We start from the raw sequence: 19,753 nt of genomic DNA, 5'->3' as shown, positions 1-19,753 counted from the left end.
TTCATAGACGCGGTCAGGAGCGAGGCGAACAAGATTCGCGTAACGACCGGTTTCATGGTTCGCGTGCTGCACAGGTCCAACACGATCGCCATAGACACCTCCAACCCCCAGCTAAGAGACCAACTTCTCAAGGTGGAATCTTTCCCATTCGGGGGCGAGACGCCAATTCTAGTGCAAACCTACGAGCCAGCTAGGCGAGAAAACGCCCGGGGCGTCATCCACGGCGTCGACGAATTGAACGCACAGACACTACAACAAATGATCACATGTTTTCCACACCGAGTTTTCTCGGCGTGACCCATGGGATCGTCTGGCTCCATTCTCATCACTTTCGACGGCCAGACTCTCTCCTCGCACATGTTGTACGACATACTCGAGAAAAGGGTCTTCGAATACAAACCCAAAGTCGTAGTATGCTCACATTGCCATGACATCGGCCACAAGCATGACATCTGCCCAAGTAGCACCGGCAACGATGCGAAAAGTGCGGCAGGATGAAGCACGGCAATGACGAATGCAACGGCGAAACGCCAGAATGCAGGAACTGCAAGGGATCTCACATTGCGACGGACTCATGTTGCCCAGCCGCGAGGAAGTCCACCTAGAACCTTAGATCCCAGCTGCAACCACCCGGAACACCACCCAAACACGAGCCCTTACGAAACACGCGACCCTCACGATCAAGGAGAGGCAGGCGCCGCCACAAGAAATCGACCAACGCCGGCAGTGGCAGCGCCAATACAGTCGCACAACAGGTCGCGCCAAAAACACCGTCGCCGAACCAGGCACCAACCAGACGCCTTAAACGACTCGCAGACACTAATTCCAAAGCAACCACTATCGCACCTGCACCAGCAGCAGGCCCGGCATCGACCGGTATCAAAAGATCGCCAGGCGGACAGCCCGGTGAACCTCGCACATCGGAGACACCAAGCACGAAACAGATGAAGACGGACTTCCCGCCCCTGTCCACCCGCTCGACTCCCCAGGCAGAACCCAACACCGACGCCTTAGTTGCTGCGATGCGAAAAAACATTTGGCACAACAGGAAATTACCGACAACAGAGCCTACCACGCCAGCGCACCGCGAAGCGACGAGCTCGAAAACGCCGCGCCTGGACGAGGAGACGCTCAGCGTCATACGAGAAGAGGTCAGAAGAGCACTAGCCGAGGCTTGGCCACGCTTCACAGAAGGCCTCAAGAACCTCATTTCGGGGACGATTGCCCAATGTCTCACACCAACCGTCGCACCGAAATAATGGAAAGTGGTCGACACGGTGGTCCAACCAATCGACGCACGGCTGCGGGCGATGCGTGGATCCTGCAATGGAACTGCCGCACGCTCGCAAAGAAAAAAGCCGAACCATGGTCCACCCACTAGTAACACAAGGCAAACCGCTCGCGATGCTGCTCCAAGAAGTTAACATCACCGAGATCGTCATCCCAGGATACGACGCCTATTTTCAACCCACAAATACGCATCGCTCACAAGGGCGGAAATCGGGCAGAAGAAACGCGCGCGGACAGACGGCGATCTACATCGACAAGACCGTTCCACACATTGAGGTGATTGACCTGAGCAGATGGTGCAACGATCACCAGGAAGTAGTGGTCGTCCGCACCCGGTTCAGCAAACGCCTCCTGCTCCTTGTTTCGGTCTACGTCCGGCCAAGAAGGACGGGCAAAGCGCGCGAGAATTGGGATTGGATATATTACATTCGATCCACCTACTCCAGCGATATAATCGTTATCGCGGGAGATTTCAACGCGCGGCATCAGACGTCGGGCTACGCCGAGAATCACTACAGGGGAGAGACCCTACGCGACGTGATGGATGCCAACTACATGGAGGTGCTCAACGACCCTGATATTCCGACACGTTACGGACACGGACGCCAGGGGGACACAACCCCAGAGCTCAGGTGGGGGTCGCGTAACGCACGGTCAGATTGGGAAGTTTCCATGGACGCGATGGACAGCGACCACTTCCCAACACTTGTCACGCTCAAAAACGTACGAGGAATAAATAACCAGAAAATAAAAACTCAAATCACCAAGTGGGATGACCACCGAAACCTACTAGAAGAATGGGAGGCCCTGGAAGGCGAAACACGGCCCTGCTACCTAGTCCAACGTCTGCGAGCAGCAAAAGCGCAAGCCACACGCACAGTAAACGTGGATCCGGACACCCCCAAGCCTGACTTACACTTGCTCAATCTGTGAGGTACCCGCATCGAGGCGCTCACGCGATACCGAGAGCGGGGCAAGAAATCATGGTTGCGCAGGCGCCTTGACCAGGCGACGGAGGAGGCGCGCCAACTCGCCCAGAACTTGGCAGAAGAACGTTGGCAGGACCTGTGCAACCAATTGAAGGGACGGATGCAGCTACCCCAAATATGGAACATGTTCAGGAGCTGGCAGGGAAAGTCAAAAAGACGAACGGCAGCACAAATGGTAGCTCTCCGACTCGACAAGAGTGAGGAGGAAATTGCCACAATGGCCGGAACAACATTCTTCCCCCAACCCAACGAGAAAAACGAGACCTGCTACGACCACGAAGACGAAGTGAGAATAGCAGCCCCGAACGATAAGCCGTTCACTCTGGCCGAACTACAGGCTGGGCTCGACGAGGCCAACTTTCGGAGCGCGCCCGGACCGGACTGCGTGTCCTTCGCGGAACTTCGCAATCTACTTACGGAATTCACGTCCAAACTCCTTGAATGGATCAATGACGTGTGGGAGACGGGCTCCGTCCCGGACGATTGGAAGGAGCCTCTCGTGATCCCGATACCGAAACCGGGCAAACCGCCGATTTCCATTCAAAACTTGCGGCCCATTTCCCTCACGAGCAATGTCTCCAAATTGGCGGAAAGAATGGTTCTCGCAAGAACCCTCTGGCAGCTCGAAACTGAGGACCGATTCCACCATTGCCAAAGAGGCTTCAGAAAAGGCCTGAGCACGCAAGATAATCTGCTTATGTTATATCGGGATGTTCTGGAACGACCATCGAAATTTCAGCCTCGAACGGTCGTCGCGGTCGACATCCAAAAGGCGTTTGATTCCGTCCCGCACGCGGCGGCGATCGAGAGCGCGGGTCTAGCGGGCGTAGGCGGGCGAGCGCTCAACTTCATCCGCGGCTTTCTTCGTGATAGGCGGTTTAAAGTCAAGATCGGAGACAAGACAGGTCCCGAAACTGCCAACCACGTCGGCGTCCCACAGGGGTGGTCTTGTCGACGACTCTGTTTAACATGGTCATGGCACGACTGCCCCCGCGCCTGTCCAAGAGCCCACAGCTACGTTTCGCCCTATATGCGGACGACAATGCCCTCTGGTCAATGGCCGGCTCCGTGGGGGAGCAAGAACATACGCTTCAGCGAGGACTCGACGAGGTCCAAAGATTTTTGGAGGAGGTAGGCATGACCGCCTCCCCAGAGAAAACGGAATTTGTCGACGTTCTCTCCGGCCCGCAGCGAGAAGCAGAGAAGACCAGAAACCTCTACACTTTGAACCTGGCCGGGAAGCCCATTAATCGGAGCTCGACGATCCGTGTATTGGGTCTCTTTATCGAATAAGACGGCAAGGCCGGCACGTGGATGGCCCACGTGAAGAAGGAAGGTCGGCAGATCCTGCACCTCATTCGCCGAGTGACCAGCAGAAGATGGGGAACCGGCGAGAAAGAAACTCGGCAGCTCGCCCAGTCTCTCTTCTCATCGAGAATCTTCTACGGTTACAACTACCATCACGTCACCACAAAACAACAGGAGGAGCTGGAAAAGTTATACCGCGAAGCGATACGAATCGTAACGGGCCTCCCAAGGTACACCTGGACTGCGGACCTCTATGCCCACGGCGGGCTGAACAGGCTGGCCGACGCGGCCGAGCAACTCTTGTCTGCACAGAGAACTCGTCTACTGAGCACACGTGCTGGGCAGAGGATTCTCGCAGAGCTGGGAGACCTCCCGCAACCTGCACCGCCGATCCCCCCGGTGCAAGAGCCGCCATGGGAACGACAAATCAATCTCACAGACGATGCACCACTCCCAGGTCACATGGGCCCCGATCATCCCGAGAGGAGATCCCGTTTCGCGGCAGCGCACGAGAAGCTTGTCAAAAACAGAGATGGAGCGAAACACGTCTGCATCTACACCGACGCGGCCGCAGAACAGCCGTCACCGGAAGAACCCGGAAGCCTTCTCCGAACGTCAATAGCCTGGGTTGACACCACCACCCTCGAAGTGGATGCGTGCGCGCTGCCCCCGGGTGTGGGCGTGAAGGGGGCCGAACTTGAAGCCATTCTACGAGCAGCGATACACGCAGAGGAACGTCACTCCGCCGGCACAAAGGTGACTGACATCACTATCTGCACGGACTCCAGGGAGGCATATTCGGAGTGCCGAAACGCAATCAAGAGTCAGAGCGAACGGGTGCGAAATATTCACGACGTCGCGAAACGCCTACTGCATGACAGGAACGTCACACTACGAGTCGACTGGGCCCCGGCACACGCGGGTATCCGGGCGAACGAATGGGCTCACAGCGAGGCACGAGCAGCACTGCGCAGATCAACCGTGTCGGACGCAACCAACAACACAAAGGAGCCCAGACACGCCCCAGCGCCGAGTGAAACTGGCCCGCCGGACGACTTACCAGACTCCGCGGAATTAGCGGCAATTGCCAAGAAGGAACGTAAAGCCATCCTCCTCCGACTGTGACAAGACGTCGCCGCCGCGAACCGTCACAACCGAGAGATCCCACCGATGCCTCCAGACCTCAACCGCAGGGCACAGGTCACCATAAGGCGGATTATCACCAACACCGCCCTCACGCCGGCCCTCAGGCACAAGATGTTCGTCGATGATCCCAACAAAGACAAGTGCCGCGCCTGCGCTGTGCCGGCGACCACCTTGCACCTGGTCTGGGAGTGCCCAACCTATGGCGCAGCCCGGGAACGCATTCTGTCGGAGTTACCGGCAGAACACCGACCCACCAGCTACATCGACTGGATTCTACCCCAGGACACGTCGCTCGGGACCGTTCAACTCCTGTGGAAGCACCTCTGCCTGTTTGTTCAGACAGACGGAGGGCCTGGAGCCATGCTTCTACACGGCCCGCCAAGGAAAGAAATTCCCCCGGTCTCTCCCCCGCCGCTGCTGATGCCGTAGGACAAGAGCAGCCGCGAAAAGGCCCAATAAAGACGTTTACAAACAAACAAACAAACATCAAGGAGCCCACACGGGGGCCTAGATTTGCAGCCAAGAAACCCTTCCCTCATGGGACCCATAGTAGGTCTACGTGGGCAGCCCACGCAAAATTCTCGGGGAACCTCCTTCAGTTCGGTCTCATTTCATAATTCCTCAAATGGTGTGAGATCTATTATAATTTAGTTATTCCCCTACCGTGTTGGTTATTTCCGTGAATCCCAAATTGGGCATGCCTCACTTTCCCCGTGTGCCTAGTGGAACATTTATCACTATATTGATACCTCTGTAAATCTGCAAGCTTTGATATATCGATAAAACTTCTTGAGGAAGACCATAGAAAACTGGGCATTTCAGGTGTGAGAACCGTAAAAGGAAACTGCACAATTTCAGGAAATTCCTGTTGGAACGGTAATGAAGATACATAGCCAGCTTGAGCCGCCTACAGACACCATGTTTTAAATGACATAACGACACTCCGTCGAGCTTGTTTGCAATTCCCCTCTCAAATTCGATAGTCTCCGTAAATAACATCAACCAACGTGAAATGGCCTTCTTTACATATAAACACATTTAGTAGTGAGTAAGGAAGTTTTGCAGCGAAATTTGTTTGCGCGTTAATTTCTAATTCTCGATGACTAGGTGTCAAATTAAACCGATCCCCCGCGCTAAAATGTCAGAACTTGTACTACATATATTTTCTATATCAGAGAATGGTGCCATTTTGAGAAACCAAATCGGAAATGTCCACAATTTTCCCCTTTAAAGCCTACATCTATGCTAATTTTCAGAGCCAATTATATCTTGAGAGTTTAGCCGTGGGGCCATAGCCTGTCTCCCGCTGAAAATAGCAACTTAGCGATATAACGAAATGGATGTCTTGGCTTTCGCTTACTCCACGCCTTGTGCACTAGTTCAAATTGAGATATAAAGGTTGTTTGATCACCAGAATTTCTTGAACTGGGCATATTGTGACGCATACAATTAATATTAAAAATAACATTATGATAATATTTATAATTATATTATTAATAAAATTAATATTGAAATTTATTTGCATAAAAAAAGTACATAACGCTAGTGGCCTACAGAAAAAACTGTCAAAAATGTCAGCTTGACAAAACGTTTCATGTGCCAGTTGGTTTGTGTCATTTATTGATCTCCAAAAACACAACTTAAAAATAGTTTCTTCTATTTAAGTAGGGCAGGGCGTCGATCAAAATATTAACCCTATTAATTGGTACCTTTTAATTGATTCATGAATCAATTAATCGGTTGCACTGACATTTAAGCATCATCTCAAAAGTGTGAAAGTGCACTTTTTCTATTACTACGTTTTGCAATGTCATCGATGGCGCAAAGAACAGCTTTATTTAAAACTTTACTCAGTACACCCTCATAAAAACACGAACGTGCAATTATACAAGGTGTTTTTACAATTCAATTTAAACCTTATAATCACTCTGGATGACACTCACAGGCCACGCTGAACGCAGTGGGCGAAAGTTTTTACTTTCTCCTTGAAATGTACAACTCAAAATATTGCCGATTTACCCGTTTATAAACATTAACCGCAATTAAATAATTATTAATTCATCGGAAGCTTAATCGATTAATTCTCCACCCCAAAGAATTTAAACAAAATTATGTTTTCTAAATGAAAAAGAAGTCTTGCAATTGATCACATGGGTTCACAACGACTCTTCTAGCCTGTAGTTTGGCGGTACTAATTTTTTAGGCAAATAAATAACGCATTAAAAATTCACTTTAAAAATACATGAAAAACTATGTGGTTTTAGAAACAGATATAGCCGTTAAGTAAGTTTCAGTATATAACCAAATATGTTTACATTAACGACAAACGCGCTAATTACAATGACGGGTTACCGCATGCTTGGCGTGCCCAAATCAAAATGGGTCTAAAATTCGATTCTCCTGGACGAGGAGATCAGAGTTAATATGTCATTCCCTGCTTGCTTAAATTCAAGCTGTGGTCACATTGATATATATGCTTACATAAATCATCATTATTTATATTTATATTGAATTAAACTTAATATGCTGTCAGGTGGAGAAGGTTGAAAGACATGTTTATTTCTATGATTTTCAGCTCGCTTAGCAATTGAAAGTGTAAGTCGGCATGTTGAAAAATTCCTAACTTTCCCCAGTATGAAGGGCTCTCCTAATCCTGCCTCTGTGCAATATCCACGGGTATCGCATGGGCCGCCATAGTTGAGCATTCCCATGTCTTGTCGCCGTGTAGCTTTCCGTTTCGCTAACTCTGCCCACGCAAAGCCATGATAGGACCCACAGTGGCATTGCCCAGGCAGCCCAAATGTCTGGTGGAAGATTCAAAGTTATTTGAGGGAGCCAGACACGTTGCTAGTCATTGACTACAATCCCGACTTGAAATGTTTATGGTGTCAAGAGCTGGACAATTCCTAATGGAAGGACTAAAGTGTAGACGTGTGAAGGGTTGAAAGACTCAGCGGCCTGAAGGACTGAGGGGCTCAAAAGGATTGAGTGGGTTGCCTAACACATAAGGGATGACGGGCTTTTTTCAATAGAGAAAGTAAAGCAAAACGCTTCAAAATGTTCATGAGTAATACATACTGTAAACACAGTCATGCATACATCTAGATTAGCTCATTATTCCGTTATTAAAATAGAAAAGAAGCCTTAGGTCTCGAACTTACTTCCGGTGTGATTGATCTGTCGCTTCCATAAGGCTGAAAAAAGCATATATATGGTCAGTTGCATCTCGACTTCATTCTCTCTACAAAACAATTCTCGTTCACCCAAGGAGCTCATGCCAATTGTTTATATTGGCTTAAAGGGACCATGAAACAATTCTGAAATCAAATTTCATCCACCTATCGTCATAAAAGATGTGAAAAGAAATACAAAAACACAGAAATAGGGAGCCAAAAAACATTCTTCGCTATAGAACTTTTAAAAGAAAACTGGACTCTTTTGCGCCTTCTTCTCTTCGAAAGCTCTCTGCTTTTTCACTGCTATGCATCCGCGGAACTGCAGCACGTCAGGCGAATCGACGTCGCCTATTGACTAAGAGCCTACCTCACCAGCACCGCGATCATAAACAATAAATAGCCGGCGAATGTTTCCTAAAAGTTTTGTTAAATAATATTCAGATCCACATTTTGGAGCATAATTGGGATGTGACAAAAATTGCTAAATTTGATAATGCTGAGAGCCAAGCGCCATCTATCGTGTGGTAAACCTACTGCGCTTGCGTCGACAGCGTCGCTCAGTTGGACACCTGGTCGCGACCAACGAACGTTTATTTTTTACGTATACTTCTCGCACGTTCCGACTTCAAGCAGCAAGAAAAAAGTAAAAAGTACTTGAAACGGACCACGACAAACAAGAATGCTGGATCCACCAACACGCGAGAAAATCTACAACGGCCACGAATCCACCAACCCGGAACAAGCGAGCTATAAAGGCCTATCACAATATAAGCCTAGCAGGCACTCCGACTCGGCGCAGCCTTGCTTCAACGGTACTTGGCCAAGACCGTCTGCCCACCACCGGCTGGCGTGTTGAATGGAATATGTCCGCGCGACCCTTGTGGACCCTTTCCGCATTATAGTTTGATCGCTGACCTCACTTTTAGATTAAGAGGTGTGGTCAATCTCTTCCCCTTGTCATCTCCTTGTTTTCCGAGGCAGTGGTGACGAACACTGTCGTCGAAAAGGGACTCTCGTCGATTCTTTCTCTTTTTTTGGTGTGATATAGAGCTCAAATAAAGGCTTTATGCATTACCTTCGTAACACGGTATGTACACTTTGTTATTAGTATGTCATTTTTATTCTGGCACGACTGTACGTCACTGTCGAGCTATAACAGTTCGTGGGAGCTACGTGCAATGCCGGTCCAACCTTCCTTTGCCAAGTGTCACGTCAGTATCGAAATGAAATGCTAATATATCGGTCCCGAAGCGCTTACCAACAGCGCAAATGCAGCACTTACATCAAACGCGCGCGTCCGCTCCGAGTGTAAACAGGTATTTACGTGGCTCTTGCTGACACTGTCGCAGTTCAAACATATATTTTTTAACGTCGGCTCGCTCCTGAATCTCCGACGCCGCGAAAAACGCCGCGGCAATTTGTTTCCATCTACGTCGCTTGGCAAACGACTAACACGGTCCGTTTTTACCAACAATGACAGTTGGGTTGACCCTTCTTGAGTCTTAACCGGAAGACTCGGCGCACTTCCCAACAGGCATACCGGCGTATGGGACTAGTCCCATGATCGCTGTAGCGCAACATATCTCATTGAATTTCGCTCAGCTGCGATGTGTCCATGGCTATCGCGGCGACGTGAGGCGCCGATTCAGAAAATACGTCGGTGACATCAGCGCATCAGAGAGGTAAAACCTACCGGCGCACCCCCAACTCGCTGCCGCTAACGCTCCCATCCTCCTACTGCCTAGAGAACTTCCGGTTCCTGTCGCAGAGCACGTCACGAGCGTCAAAATTACGCTGCAACTTGTTTTGCGGTCAATTGGATAGAAAGAAAATGTCGATATTTTAAATAATTTTTTTGTGTAGAAGTTAATAAACTGAGACGAAAACGGACGCCTCTTCGGCATTCAGTGAACGTTGAAGGTTTAATGTAAAAGTTTTCTGGCAAAAGTAAAAAGGTAATTTTATGGTCCCTTTAAATATACACTTGAGACGCTCAGAATTTTATTTACAATTTATATATGTCGTCATATCGACATACCTACATTATCATTGTTCGCTTGGTTTCTTTTTTTATAACGGGGCAATATTAGATTGCCGAAAGTGCAGCCACTGTCGAATTACAAACTTATACGTATAAAAGTAAGATGTAACGTCAGTATTCACTAGGATTAGTTTGTGAAGTTTTACCAATATATGAAATGGCACCTTACATAAACATAAATAATGTGAAGAGCATACAAATCAAATTATATTATCCTTGTAGGCACGTTCTCCGTTCCAGGTAATTTTCCTATTTCTATTGATAATCTTGTTTGACATTCCTACATTGCTGTAATGAGCCGATAAGATTTCCTCTTTGAGTGAAAAAGAGTCAAATCTTTTTTAATGATCACCTTTCTCCTCTAAAGAAAAAACTCTTCTCTGCGGCACTGCGCCTAAAGAAAGACAAGGAATGGATGCACCTGTGGACTGACCAATGTGTTATTAAAGCCAGAAAAACCAATGGGAGCTCAGTTCACAAGATCGTGTCTCAGGATGATTTGAGCGTCTTTGCCTAGCTTCTAAATCTTTCTGTGTCCCTCTTCGGTTCTCACTTTTTCTTTTCCTTATGAACGTATCCTTGCTTGAACCAGACCTATTTTCCAGACAGACATCCACTTCATCAGAGTTATCGGTACTCCATCTGAACATCAGAAGCTTACGTAGTCATTATGACGATCTGATTTGCTTATTATCTACCCTAAAACATGATTTTCACTTTATAGCCCTTTCTGAAACATGGCTCAGCAATAACACGAATAACAACTTCAATATCCCTGGCTATCAGGTAATATATGGTCATCGCGAATCACAAGAAATAACGTTTCCGTCTAAATCGCACGGGGGAGTTGCTCTTTACATAAAAAATACACTTACTTGCAGACTTCGAGATGACATTCATATATCATCTAATCTTTGTGAATCACTATTTATAGAAATTCCGCCAAATCCCAAATCACCTAGTGTAGTTCCCGATAAAACAAACAATACACTCATAGGCGTCATTTACCGTTCACCAAATAATGCAGTTGAGCACTTCTTAGGCAGCTTAAATGAAACCCTCAAAAACATTTCTCAAATTAATTCGAATGTCATCATTATGGGCGACATAAACATTGACACTTCTGCTGATTCATCCGTCACTTACAGATACCTAGATACACTAGCCGTCTACGGACTACAACAATGCATAACAACAACTACCCGCTTTAGCGACACAAAACGCAGCACTTTGGATCACATAATTACGTCTTGTCATCCAACAGACTTCACAATTGGCACTATTGCAAGCGACATAACCGACCATACACCCATTTTCGCTGTTTCTAATACACATACGGTGTCACAATCGATAACACAAACTACTCAAATATACGATTACAACGTAATAATAAATACATTAAACACGAAGTCATGGGAGAGCGTATACCAGGCGCCCACGGCAGACCTAGACCTAGACAACTTTTTCGAAACACTAAAATCTTCCATTCAAATAGGTACGAAAACCAAAACCCTATCCCGCAGATCAGTCAGAAAAAGCCCCTGGTTAACATACGGGCTGCAGCGATCTATCAATCACAAAAATAATATGTATAAAAAACTAAAACGCAATCCATTTAATCTACATCTTCAATGTAAATACAAATTGTAAAATGTTTGTTTAAAGAAACTAGTTAACGTAGCTAAACAGCAGTATTTTTTAGTAAACTTTCTAGCTCCATTAACAATCCAAAAGAAACCTGGAAAATTATTAACTCTGCATTAAATAAGAGTACTACCGAACAAACTGTGTCAGCCTTAAGCACCGACCAAGGCATAATTACGGACAAACAAGAAATTGCTAACACGCTCAATGACTACTTTTCAACTATCACTACAAACGTGCAGTATCTTTCATGCACAAATCTATCCACTGGCACACCAAATATAGCTCGTAATGACACGACGTTTTTTCTTTACCCTGTCGATCCAGAAGAAGTTCATAATACCATTAACACGCTAAAAAATACTTCGTCGTCGGGGTGCGACGGAATACAGACAATAATACTAAAAAAATGTGGTTCCATCATTGCGCACCCTTTGGCTGATATTGTCAACAAAATTTTCACTACTAGCTCTTACCCTGACTTGCTCAAAATAGCAAAAGAGATTCCAATATTTAAAAAAGGAGACAAACTAAAACCACAGAACTATCGACCAATCGCCTTACTTCCTGTCATTACAAAAGTGATTGAAAAACTTCTACTAAAGCGACTGAACCTGTTCTTCTCTGAAAATAATTTGATCACTCCGTCACAATATGGATTTCTTAAAGGGAAATCAACAGAACTCGCGTTATTAAATATGGTAGAGAAAACAAAGCAAAATATTGAAATGAAGTTATTAACAATGGGAATCTTTGTAGACCTAACAAAAGCGTTTGACCTAATTAACCATGAACTTTTACAACAGAAATTAAGTGCTTACGGGGTTCGTGGTGTTGCTCTCAATCTAATCGAAAGTTATCTATCAAACAGATGCCAATTTGTCACTTTAGATGGCACTATTTCAACAACTAAACATATTACCATTGGTGTTCCGCAAGGCTCAATATTAGGTCCCTTTCTTTTTTTAATATATATTAATGACCTGGCAGCCTATTTACAAAAAGATTGTGTTCTTTATGCCGACGATGCAAATATTTTTATATATAATGCAAGCGTGACAGAACTATACATGGAAACAAATAACACTTTAGAAAAGCTAGCTAAATGGCTAACCCATAACAAATTAGTTCCCAATATAGCGAAAACAAACTACATAATTTTTGCCCCGAAAAACAAACTAGTTTTAAACACACCTCAGCTTTTGTTTGCAAGTATTAACCTAACTCGAGTGTACCATACTAAATTTTTAGGACTAACACTTGACCATCAGTTAACATGGCACCAACACGTAAAAGACACAACTATTAAGATATATCGAAATATACCAATTCTATATAAGCTACGGCACATATTTTCCTTACGAACCCTCCAAATGCTTTATGATAGCTTCATTCATACTCACATTTCGTACGGGTTATCCATTTATGGATTGACATATAAAACAACACTAAAACCCATAGAAATCGCCCAGAATACGGCACTACGAGCAATGCTGTTTGTGAATAGGCGCGAAAGTGCTCAATTTGCATACCGCTTCCTCAACATTTTAACAGTTCATCAATGCCTCGATTATCGTGTAGCATTATTAACATTTAAGTTCATCACCAATCAGATAACATGCTCTTCAATTAGTTTTACTCATCAAGATGTCATGTATCCTCTGCGTTCACATTCACAAGCGTCACTGTCTGTACCATGCATACGAACTAATTATGGTGCGTTCACCTTCATTTACATTGCTACTAAAACGTGGAACTCTCTACCACCCTGCCTAACTGCCATGTCATCATTCTATATCTTTAAACAAGCCATACGTGCCCACATACTATCTGCATGATTCATCAACCATTTCTATGCCCCTCCCCCCTCCCCCCCCCCCCCCCCCGATTCATTCTTCTCTCCTAGGCACACCTTTCACACAATCACACACACACACACACAAACACACTAATATTGTCCTTTTTTCTCGACTTTCTAGCTTTTCTTCTCTCTCTTTTCACTTTGTTTAATATTTTGATTATGTAGATACCACAATTGTGTTTCGTTTTTTTTTTTGTTTTTGTTTTTTTATTTTATATATGATGGTGTTAACTTGATCGCTGACCAACCCTTTATTACCAAGGGGTCCCTTCAACAGTTTTCTTTTGAAAACTTTGGGATTCCCGTCTGAATAAGTGTAATTATCTAACATCTTGTGTACAAATAAAAACACATTTTGACTTGACTTGACTTGAGTGTTTTGCGAAAAAGTAGACCCGCAGGCATTTCTTAGAGTGCATAATTCAGACATTTACGATGTCTTCATCGTCATCCTGTAGACAAAAAATCAAGTGTCTGGTTCAGTGTTTGTTGGGATAAAATAGAACCCGATTGGCGTACAAGTATATGAGAGCAATCACTTCAACTTATTTATATAGCTACAAAATGCCTCGAACTTACCAGTTCTCCAAAACTTCCGTCGTCAGACCCCCCCTGATCCTGAACAAGCAAGAAGTTTGATAGGCAACTTTTTATTTCAATAAAGTCTGTAAAATATTTATATACATTGAGACTCCTTGTAAAAATTATTTTAATTTTGATGTATTTCTTTATTGAAAAAAATAATCAGAATTACTTGCTGCTACATTTTTTCCTTTACATACGGCTGATTCGTCCCCGTTAGATATTTTTTAAATACTCATATCTGATACTTTAGGTGCAGTGATATTTGGCAGTTATTAGATTACCCCGGCACCTACCACTATATCGATTATGATGGAATTAAATGCAAAGGTGCAAGCAAGCTGAACAAAAGAATGACGAAAATAACCCCTAGAGAAGGGGAGCAAGAGGTACAAATGTCCCTATTGTTCCCCTTGTTCCCCTCTTGTTTCCCCTTTGTTTCCGTCTTGTTCCTCTTCTCCAAGGATTATTTTCGTCAACCGTATCAAATTGATACACCAAGAATAATACGATAATTATACAGCGCAAGAATGGAACAAAGTTCCAGCAGACGTTGCGACTTTCTCTTGTCTGAGATATTTCGACCTCTGAAACCAGGATATAACAAATAATATTTTTAAATAAAATGCACTGTAATGTGTTCTTTGATGCGTGCATTGTGTGCGCGTTTCCTTGTGTTGTATAATTTCCACTCCTGTTATTGTTCCGTGTCAGACCAGTAGTATTTCGATTAAATAAACAAATAAAAATGAGCTTTTCTGGTGTATATTGTTTACAAACTACGTTTTTTAGCTTATTAATATTGACACTATTGTAAAGTAGTGACCTTAAGATCTTAAATATCCTAAAATTGCCCTATAATGGCAATGCCAGAGCGTTCTGGAGTCTCTTTTGGGACAGAACATTGACAAACCTTGAAGCAAGTCCCAGGTAACATTGCTCTTTGGGGCAAGATTTGGCTTCAAACAACCCGGAAAAGCCAAAGCATAGCCCAACTTGACTTACAAATGGCAGAGTGAGGCTTTACTGTTGGCAGCACGGAAGTCACGTGGCATGTTTGGGTCCCAGTCATCAAGCCAGTGCCATTTTTACACTTTGCAGCTTGTTCTTTGGCTCATATGTGGCACCTTTAGCTAAAGATTGGCTAGCGCTTTGGCAATTATGTTGCGAGCTAGAAAAAGCCACGCAAGCTAAGGAATACCCTGGCACTAACTAACGCCTTGCAGCGAAACTGCATTAGGCCAAATTTAGAGCCCCAGGAATGCTAAGATTATGCCAAGTAAGTGCTTCTCTGGTGTGCTACCATGTACCACGCTTTTTTACTGCAGTATTGGCAGGAAGAACTGAAATGTCACTGCGAAGAAGGCTTTGCAAGTAGTTTCCATCGTATTTCGTAAATGTCGCGCAGTTAACTTTTTGTTTGCACACACATCGAGTGCGAATAAGTGACAGTGAGTGAAGGTAAGATCTTTAAAAATTCATTTTATGATGCAAAGCTCGCTATTCATTTTGTAAGCATCATTGTATCAAGTCACTTCTTTGGTACGTGTAGAAGATAATACACTTGGGAGAAGAGCGTGTTGGTTTTGGTCATGGATGAAGAAAGAATAAAACAATTAAAACAGGGACAACACAACCACATCTTTCAACTAGCAACAGACGAGTAAACTTTTAAACAGCGAGCAGCCGACTATACCCAGTAGGAGTAGGGAAAGAAGGGGGAGAGAAGGAAAGGAAAGAAAAGAAACGCGAAGTGCAAGTCAGGGTGGTAGGGTTATCTCGGATTTTAAAAATTCAACCTCAGTTTTCGTCAGCAGGAGGGAAGGGTTAGACACGTTGTTTTTTGCTGTGGTCATCGCGAATGATTCTATGATTTCCCTGCCGAATCTGCTGTCATGTCCCCCCAGGATTTTTGTGTCATCAAAAAGGGGATGACAACGCAAACACGAACGAACACGAACACGTGTTTGCGTTGTCATCCCCTTTTTGATGACACAAAAATCCTGGGGGGACATGACAGCAGATTCGGCAGGGAAATCATAGAATCATTCGCGATGACCACAGCAAAAAACAACGTGTCTAACCCTTCCCTCCTGCTGACGAAAACTGAGGTTGAATTTTTAAAATCCTAGATAACCCTACCACCCTGACTTGCACTTCGCGTTTCTTTTCTTTCCTTTCCTTCTCTCCCCCTTCTTTCCCTACTCCTACTGGGTATAGTCGGCTGCTCGCTGTTCGAAAGTTTACTCGTCTGTTGCTAGTTGAAAGATGTGGTTGTGTTGTCCCTGTTTTAATTGTTTTATTCTTTCTTCATCCATGACCAAGATAATACATTTATGTACTTTGCGCTTGGTTGCCAGATGTGCTCATTTTCGCAAGAATCGTGAAATTATTTATAATATTAACAATACAATATGAAACTTTAATAAACAAATAAATTAAAGCAAAAAAAGCTTTAATTACTCTTCGTATAATTTATGAAAACCTACATTTTTAGGCAAAGCAATTTATGCCCAAAATGTATAAGCCAGAAACTTACAAATTCTCCGGCATCCTCAGGCTGCAAAAAACAAAAGTTTTCCAGATTCACACATATTTCGCTAGTAAGTTACACAAATATCGCCGAAATGTTTTCGTCTACGGTGTCGTTGTTACAGGGCTTTGTATACAATTATTTATAGCATGACGAAAGCTTGTGTGTTAGACTTTGCGAGAATCTTAAAGTTGTAATTATCGTTTTTCGCGAGTTTGAGGGCGAAAATTATATCTGCAAAGTATTCACGTTTATTACATGAGCTAATGATTACTCTTTATGTTCATACCTACATTTGTTTTTATCAGTGAAAATAACACTTTGAGGACTGGTGGTCCTGGCACTTTAAGACGCCTCAGCTTTGGATCTGACTTGTACGTCTTCGTTGAAAGACGTCCATACAATCTAAGTTTAGAGAATTTGTAACTGTTGAGGAATTATAAGCATGGTAATTACAGCCAGGAAATTACGTGTATTATTTGGTTCAGGCGTGCTTGTCATAATTAGTTGCCCCGAATTTTAAGGCCAGTACGATGTTTATATTATTGACACAAAGTGCAATTCCCAAAATCAATAACGACTGAACAACAATTAACGTCATCCGTTATCCTAACGGTTGTTGCTCTAGTTTTCCGGCGTTGATGTGGTGACGCCCGGCTACGGGTAATATCCCGTGGAGTGCAAAGCCTGTCCCTTTCCTCGTCTAAAATGGCAATTACAAATATGTTTATTAAAAAAAAACTCAGAGGCTGGTTAGTCTCTACTATCTTAGCACTGAAACGTCAACAAGATTCTGGCATCAACCGATTAGAAATCCGAAGGAAAACTTACAAAGCAGAGACCGCATCCAATCTATCTACGTCCTGCGCTTCTTAAAGTAATCACTCTACCGGGTGTTCCATCGAACACTTTCACAAATAGCTGCAATAGGGTGGTTATGAAAACAAAAGCACCCTAAAAAAATGATCAGAAACAGCGGGTTTCAGGAAACACTAAAATCGCACTAATTAGCTAAAACCATTAACTAAAACTTAAAAATGCATTTTTTATCCCGAAAAAAAAAAAAGATCAATATGCGCCTCTTTGGAAACATGCTGATCGTCATTGAAAAGCCGCGTATCAATAAAATTTTGGAAAACGTACAGCAGGTGTGAAGCGGCGGGGTGCACTCAAGTTTCTGCTCGTGTAGCTGGCACAAGCCGGGCAGCGCGGAAAGGAGGAAGATATTCTTATAATCTGCGTTTTCATCACTGCAGCCTTGTGGCTGCTGTACAAGCGGTAACGTTCGCCACTCGCGCGCGTAACATCTTCCTAATGTTGACTCCTTTATGGTTTTTCAATGATGCTCAGCAAGTTCCTAATTGAAACCATATGTTTATTTTCACTCTGTAAAAAGTTAATTTATAAGATTTGGCAAATCAGTTAACAAATTAGTAGAATTTTTCTGATATCTGACGGTCGCTGTGTTTGGTAATTTCTTTCGAGAAAGATGTTTTTTTTTCCTCAGCCATCCTTCCGATAGGAATTATTTTATATATTGGCCGAAACACAAGGCAACAAAGATATCGAAGGCGCTGTCCAGCTTGCGTCCGCACGGTTTGGACTAAATCCCTTAGGCGTTGACTGCGTCTTAGAACAAGAGTAATACGTACTCTCACAATGTTGAAACTGCAGTACAATTGTATGCTACTTCTTGGTGCACTCCTTTTGACTTTTGGCGTGTTTGCAGCTTGGGCCTTGTCGGGAATCCACAAGTCGCAGCGGTTTCTTCGAAAATACTTGTTTTTGCCGAAATCGGTATGAATATGCATATACGTATAGTTTGTGGTTAATGAGATGTTGTCCATAGGCTTCCAGATGAGTTACAGTACCAATATAAGAAACCAGGAATTACTTCAGTTTGCCGTCGCAAGATTTAAGATATTTCCTTTTGATTTAAAATGTCGAACATTGTCGTTTCTCCGGGGATGGATTTCAGAAATAAACACCAACGTGCTCGTTATGTCAATTTAAACTTATTTTGTTAGTTAAGTTTATTAGTAATCACAAGTCACATTTTCCTTTTTTTTTTGGGGGGGGGGGGTGGTGGTATACACTTGATATCAGATGTTCCGTTTACACTTGTTTCGCAATATATTTTCAGGATGACGTAGAGACGTATTGCTTATATTTTTTCCCAAATTTTCCATGCAGACTATAATAAATATGGCTGTGCGATGGTCACCGAGGCAGCGTTTTCTGTAACGATTTTGTTTAACTTTTGTTTTATAGGCGCACTACTGACACGTGTATTCTAGAGTGGAACTTTTTTTGATAAACTACGTAGACACCATTTCAAAAAACAATTGAAAGTGAAAGGTTAAAATAATTCCATTACTTTTTTTTACATTACGCGAACTTGCTTTTTGCAATGCCTCAGCTCAGTACTTCGTATAATCTACTAAAGATATGCTTCAAATATCAAACCAAAATACGTGTTGCACGGACTGATTGGTTCACAATTACGTCTGGTATGATTTTATAAATTGCAAAAAAAGTGCTATTAGTAAAATACATATAAGCTAAGTGTTCAATTAAGACTACTTGCACGCCACGACAGGACTATGTCAAAAATGAAGGGAAAAAAATCCTAGCAGGAATTATTCATACCGGTATAGTGAATCGTTGCGCATAAATCACTGCAGCCGGGAAGACAAGAAGGCCAAGAAATAACCTCATGACTTTGAAACTTTCTGGAAAAAAAGTAAAAGTAATACTCGTACATTTGCAATTAAAACCAAATTACCGTGGCACACCGACGGCTCTAAAGGCCGATTTTCTTTATCCAGTGGGTTGTGCGACTAATTATTGACGACGATTGTTGCGCTGTGTAAGCTAATCTGCCGGACGACCCAATTGGGGTCATGGCTTTTTGTGCTCAGAACTAGCTTCCATTTCTCGTCTCCGTCCAGTAAATATTCTGTATTAAGATATCATACATTTTTGTATCAACTCATATAATATATTTGTATTCGGGAATAAGCGTTTCAGAAACATAATTTAAGTTATATATAGACTCGAAGCGAAACAAATGGCTCATTGACGAGTCACCAAAATAATTAGCTGGCTTAATCTTGTAGTTAAGTTGTAAAAACATTGTGATTAACCCGGACCACAGACGTCTTTAGAACCTCTTACTAATGT

General features: G+C 43.8%; 1 pseudogene; it reads left to right on the top strand.

Annotated features, from left to right (window-relative positions):
• Nucleotides 1-3,593: 3,593 nt before the first annotated feature.
• LOC115320348 lies at nt 3,594-5,162 on the top strand (annotated as a pseudogene).
• The last annotated feature ends 14,591 nt before the right edge of the window (nt 5,163-19,753 follow it).

This window comes from Ixodes scapularis, unplaced genomic scaffold (assembly GCF_016920785.2).
Source record: "Ixodes scapularis isolate PalLabHiFi unplaced genomic scaffold, ASM1692078v2 PGA_scaffold1__304_contigs__length_218370807, whole genome shotgun sequence".
Classification (NCBI taxonomy): domain Eukaryota; kingdom Metazoa; phylum Arthropoda; class Arachnida; order Ixodida; family Ixodidae; genus Ixodes; species Ixodes scapularis.
Note: the sequence above shows the minus strand (reverse complement) of the source record. Positions and strands in the feature narration are given on the sequence as shown.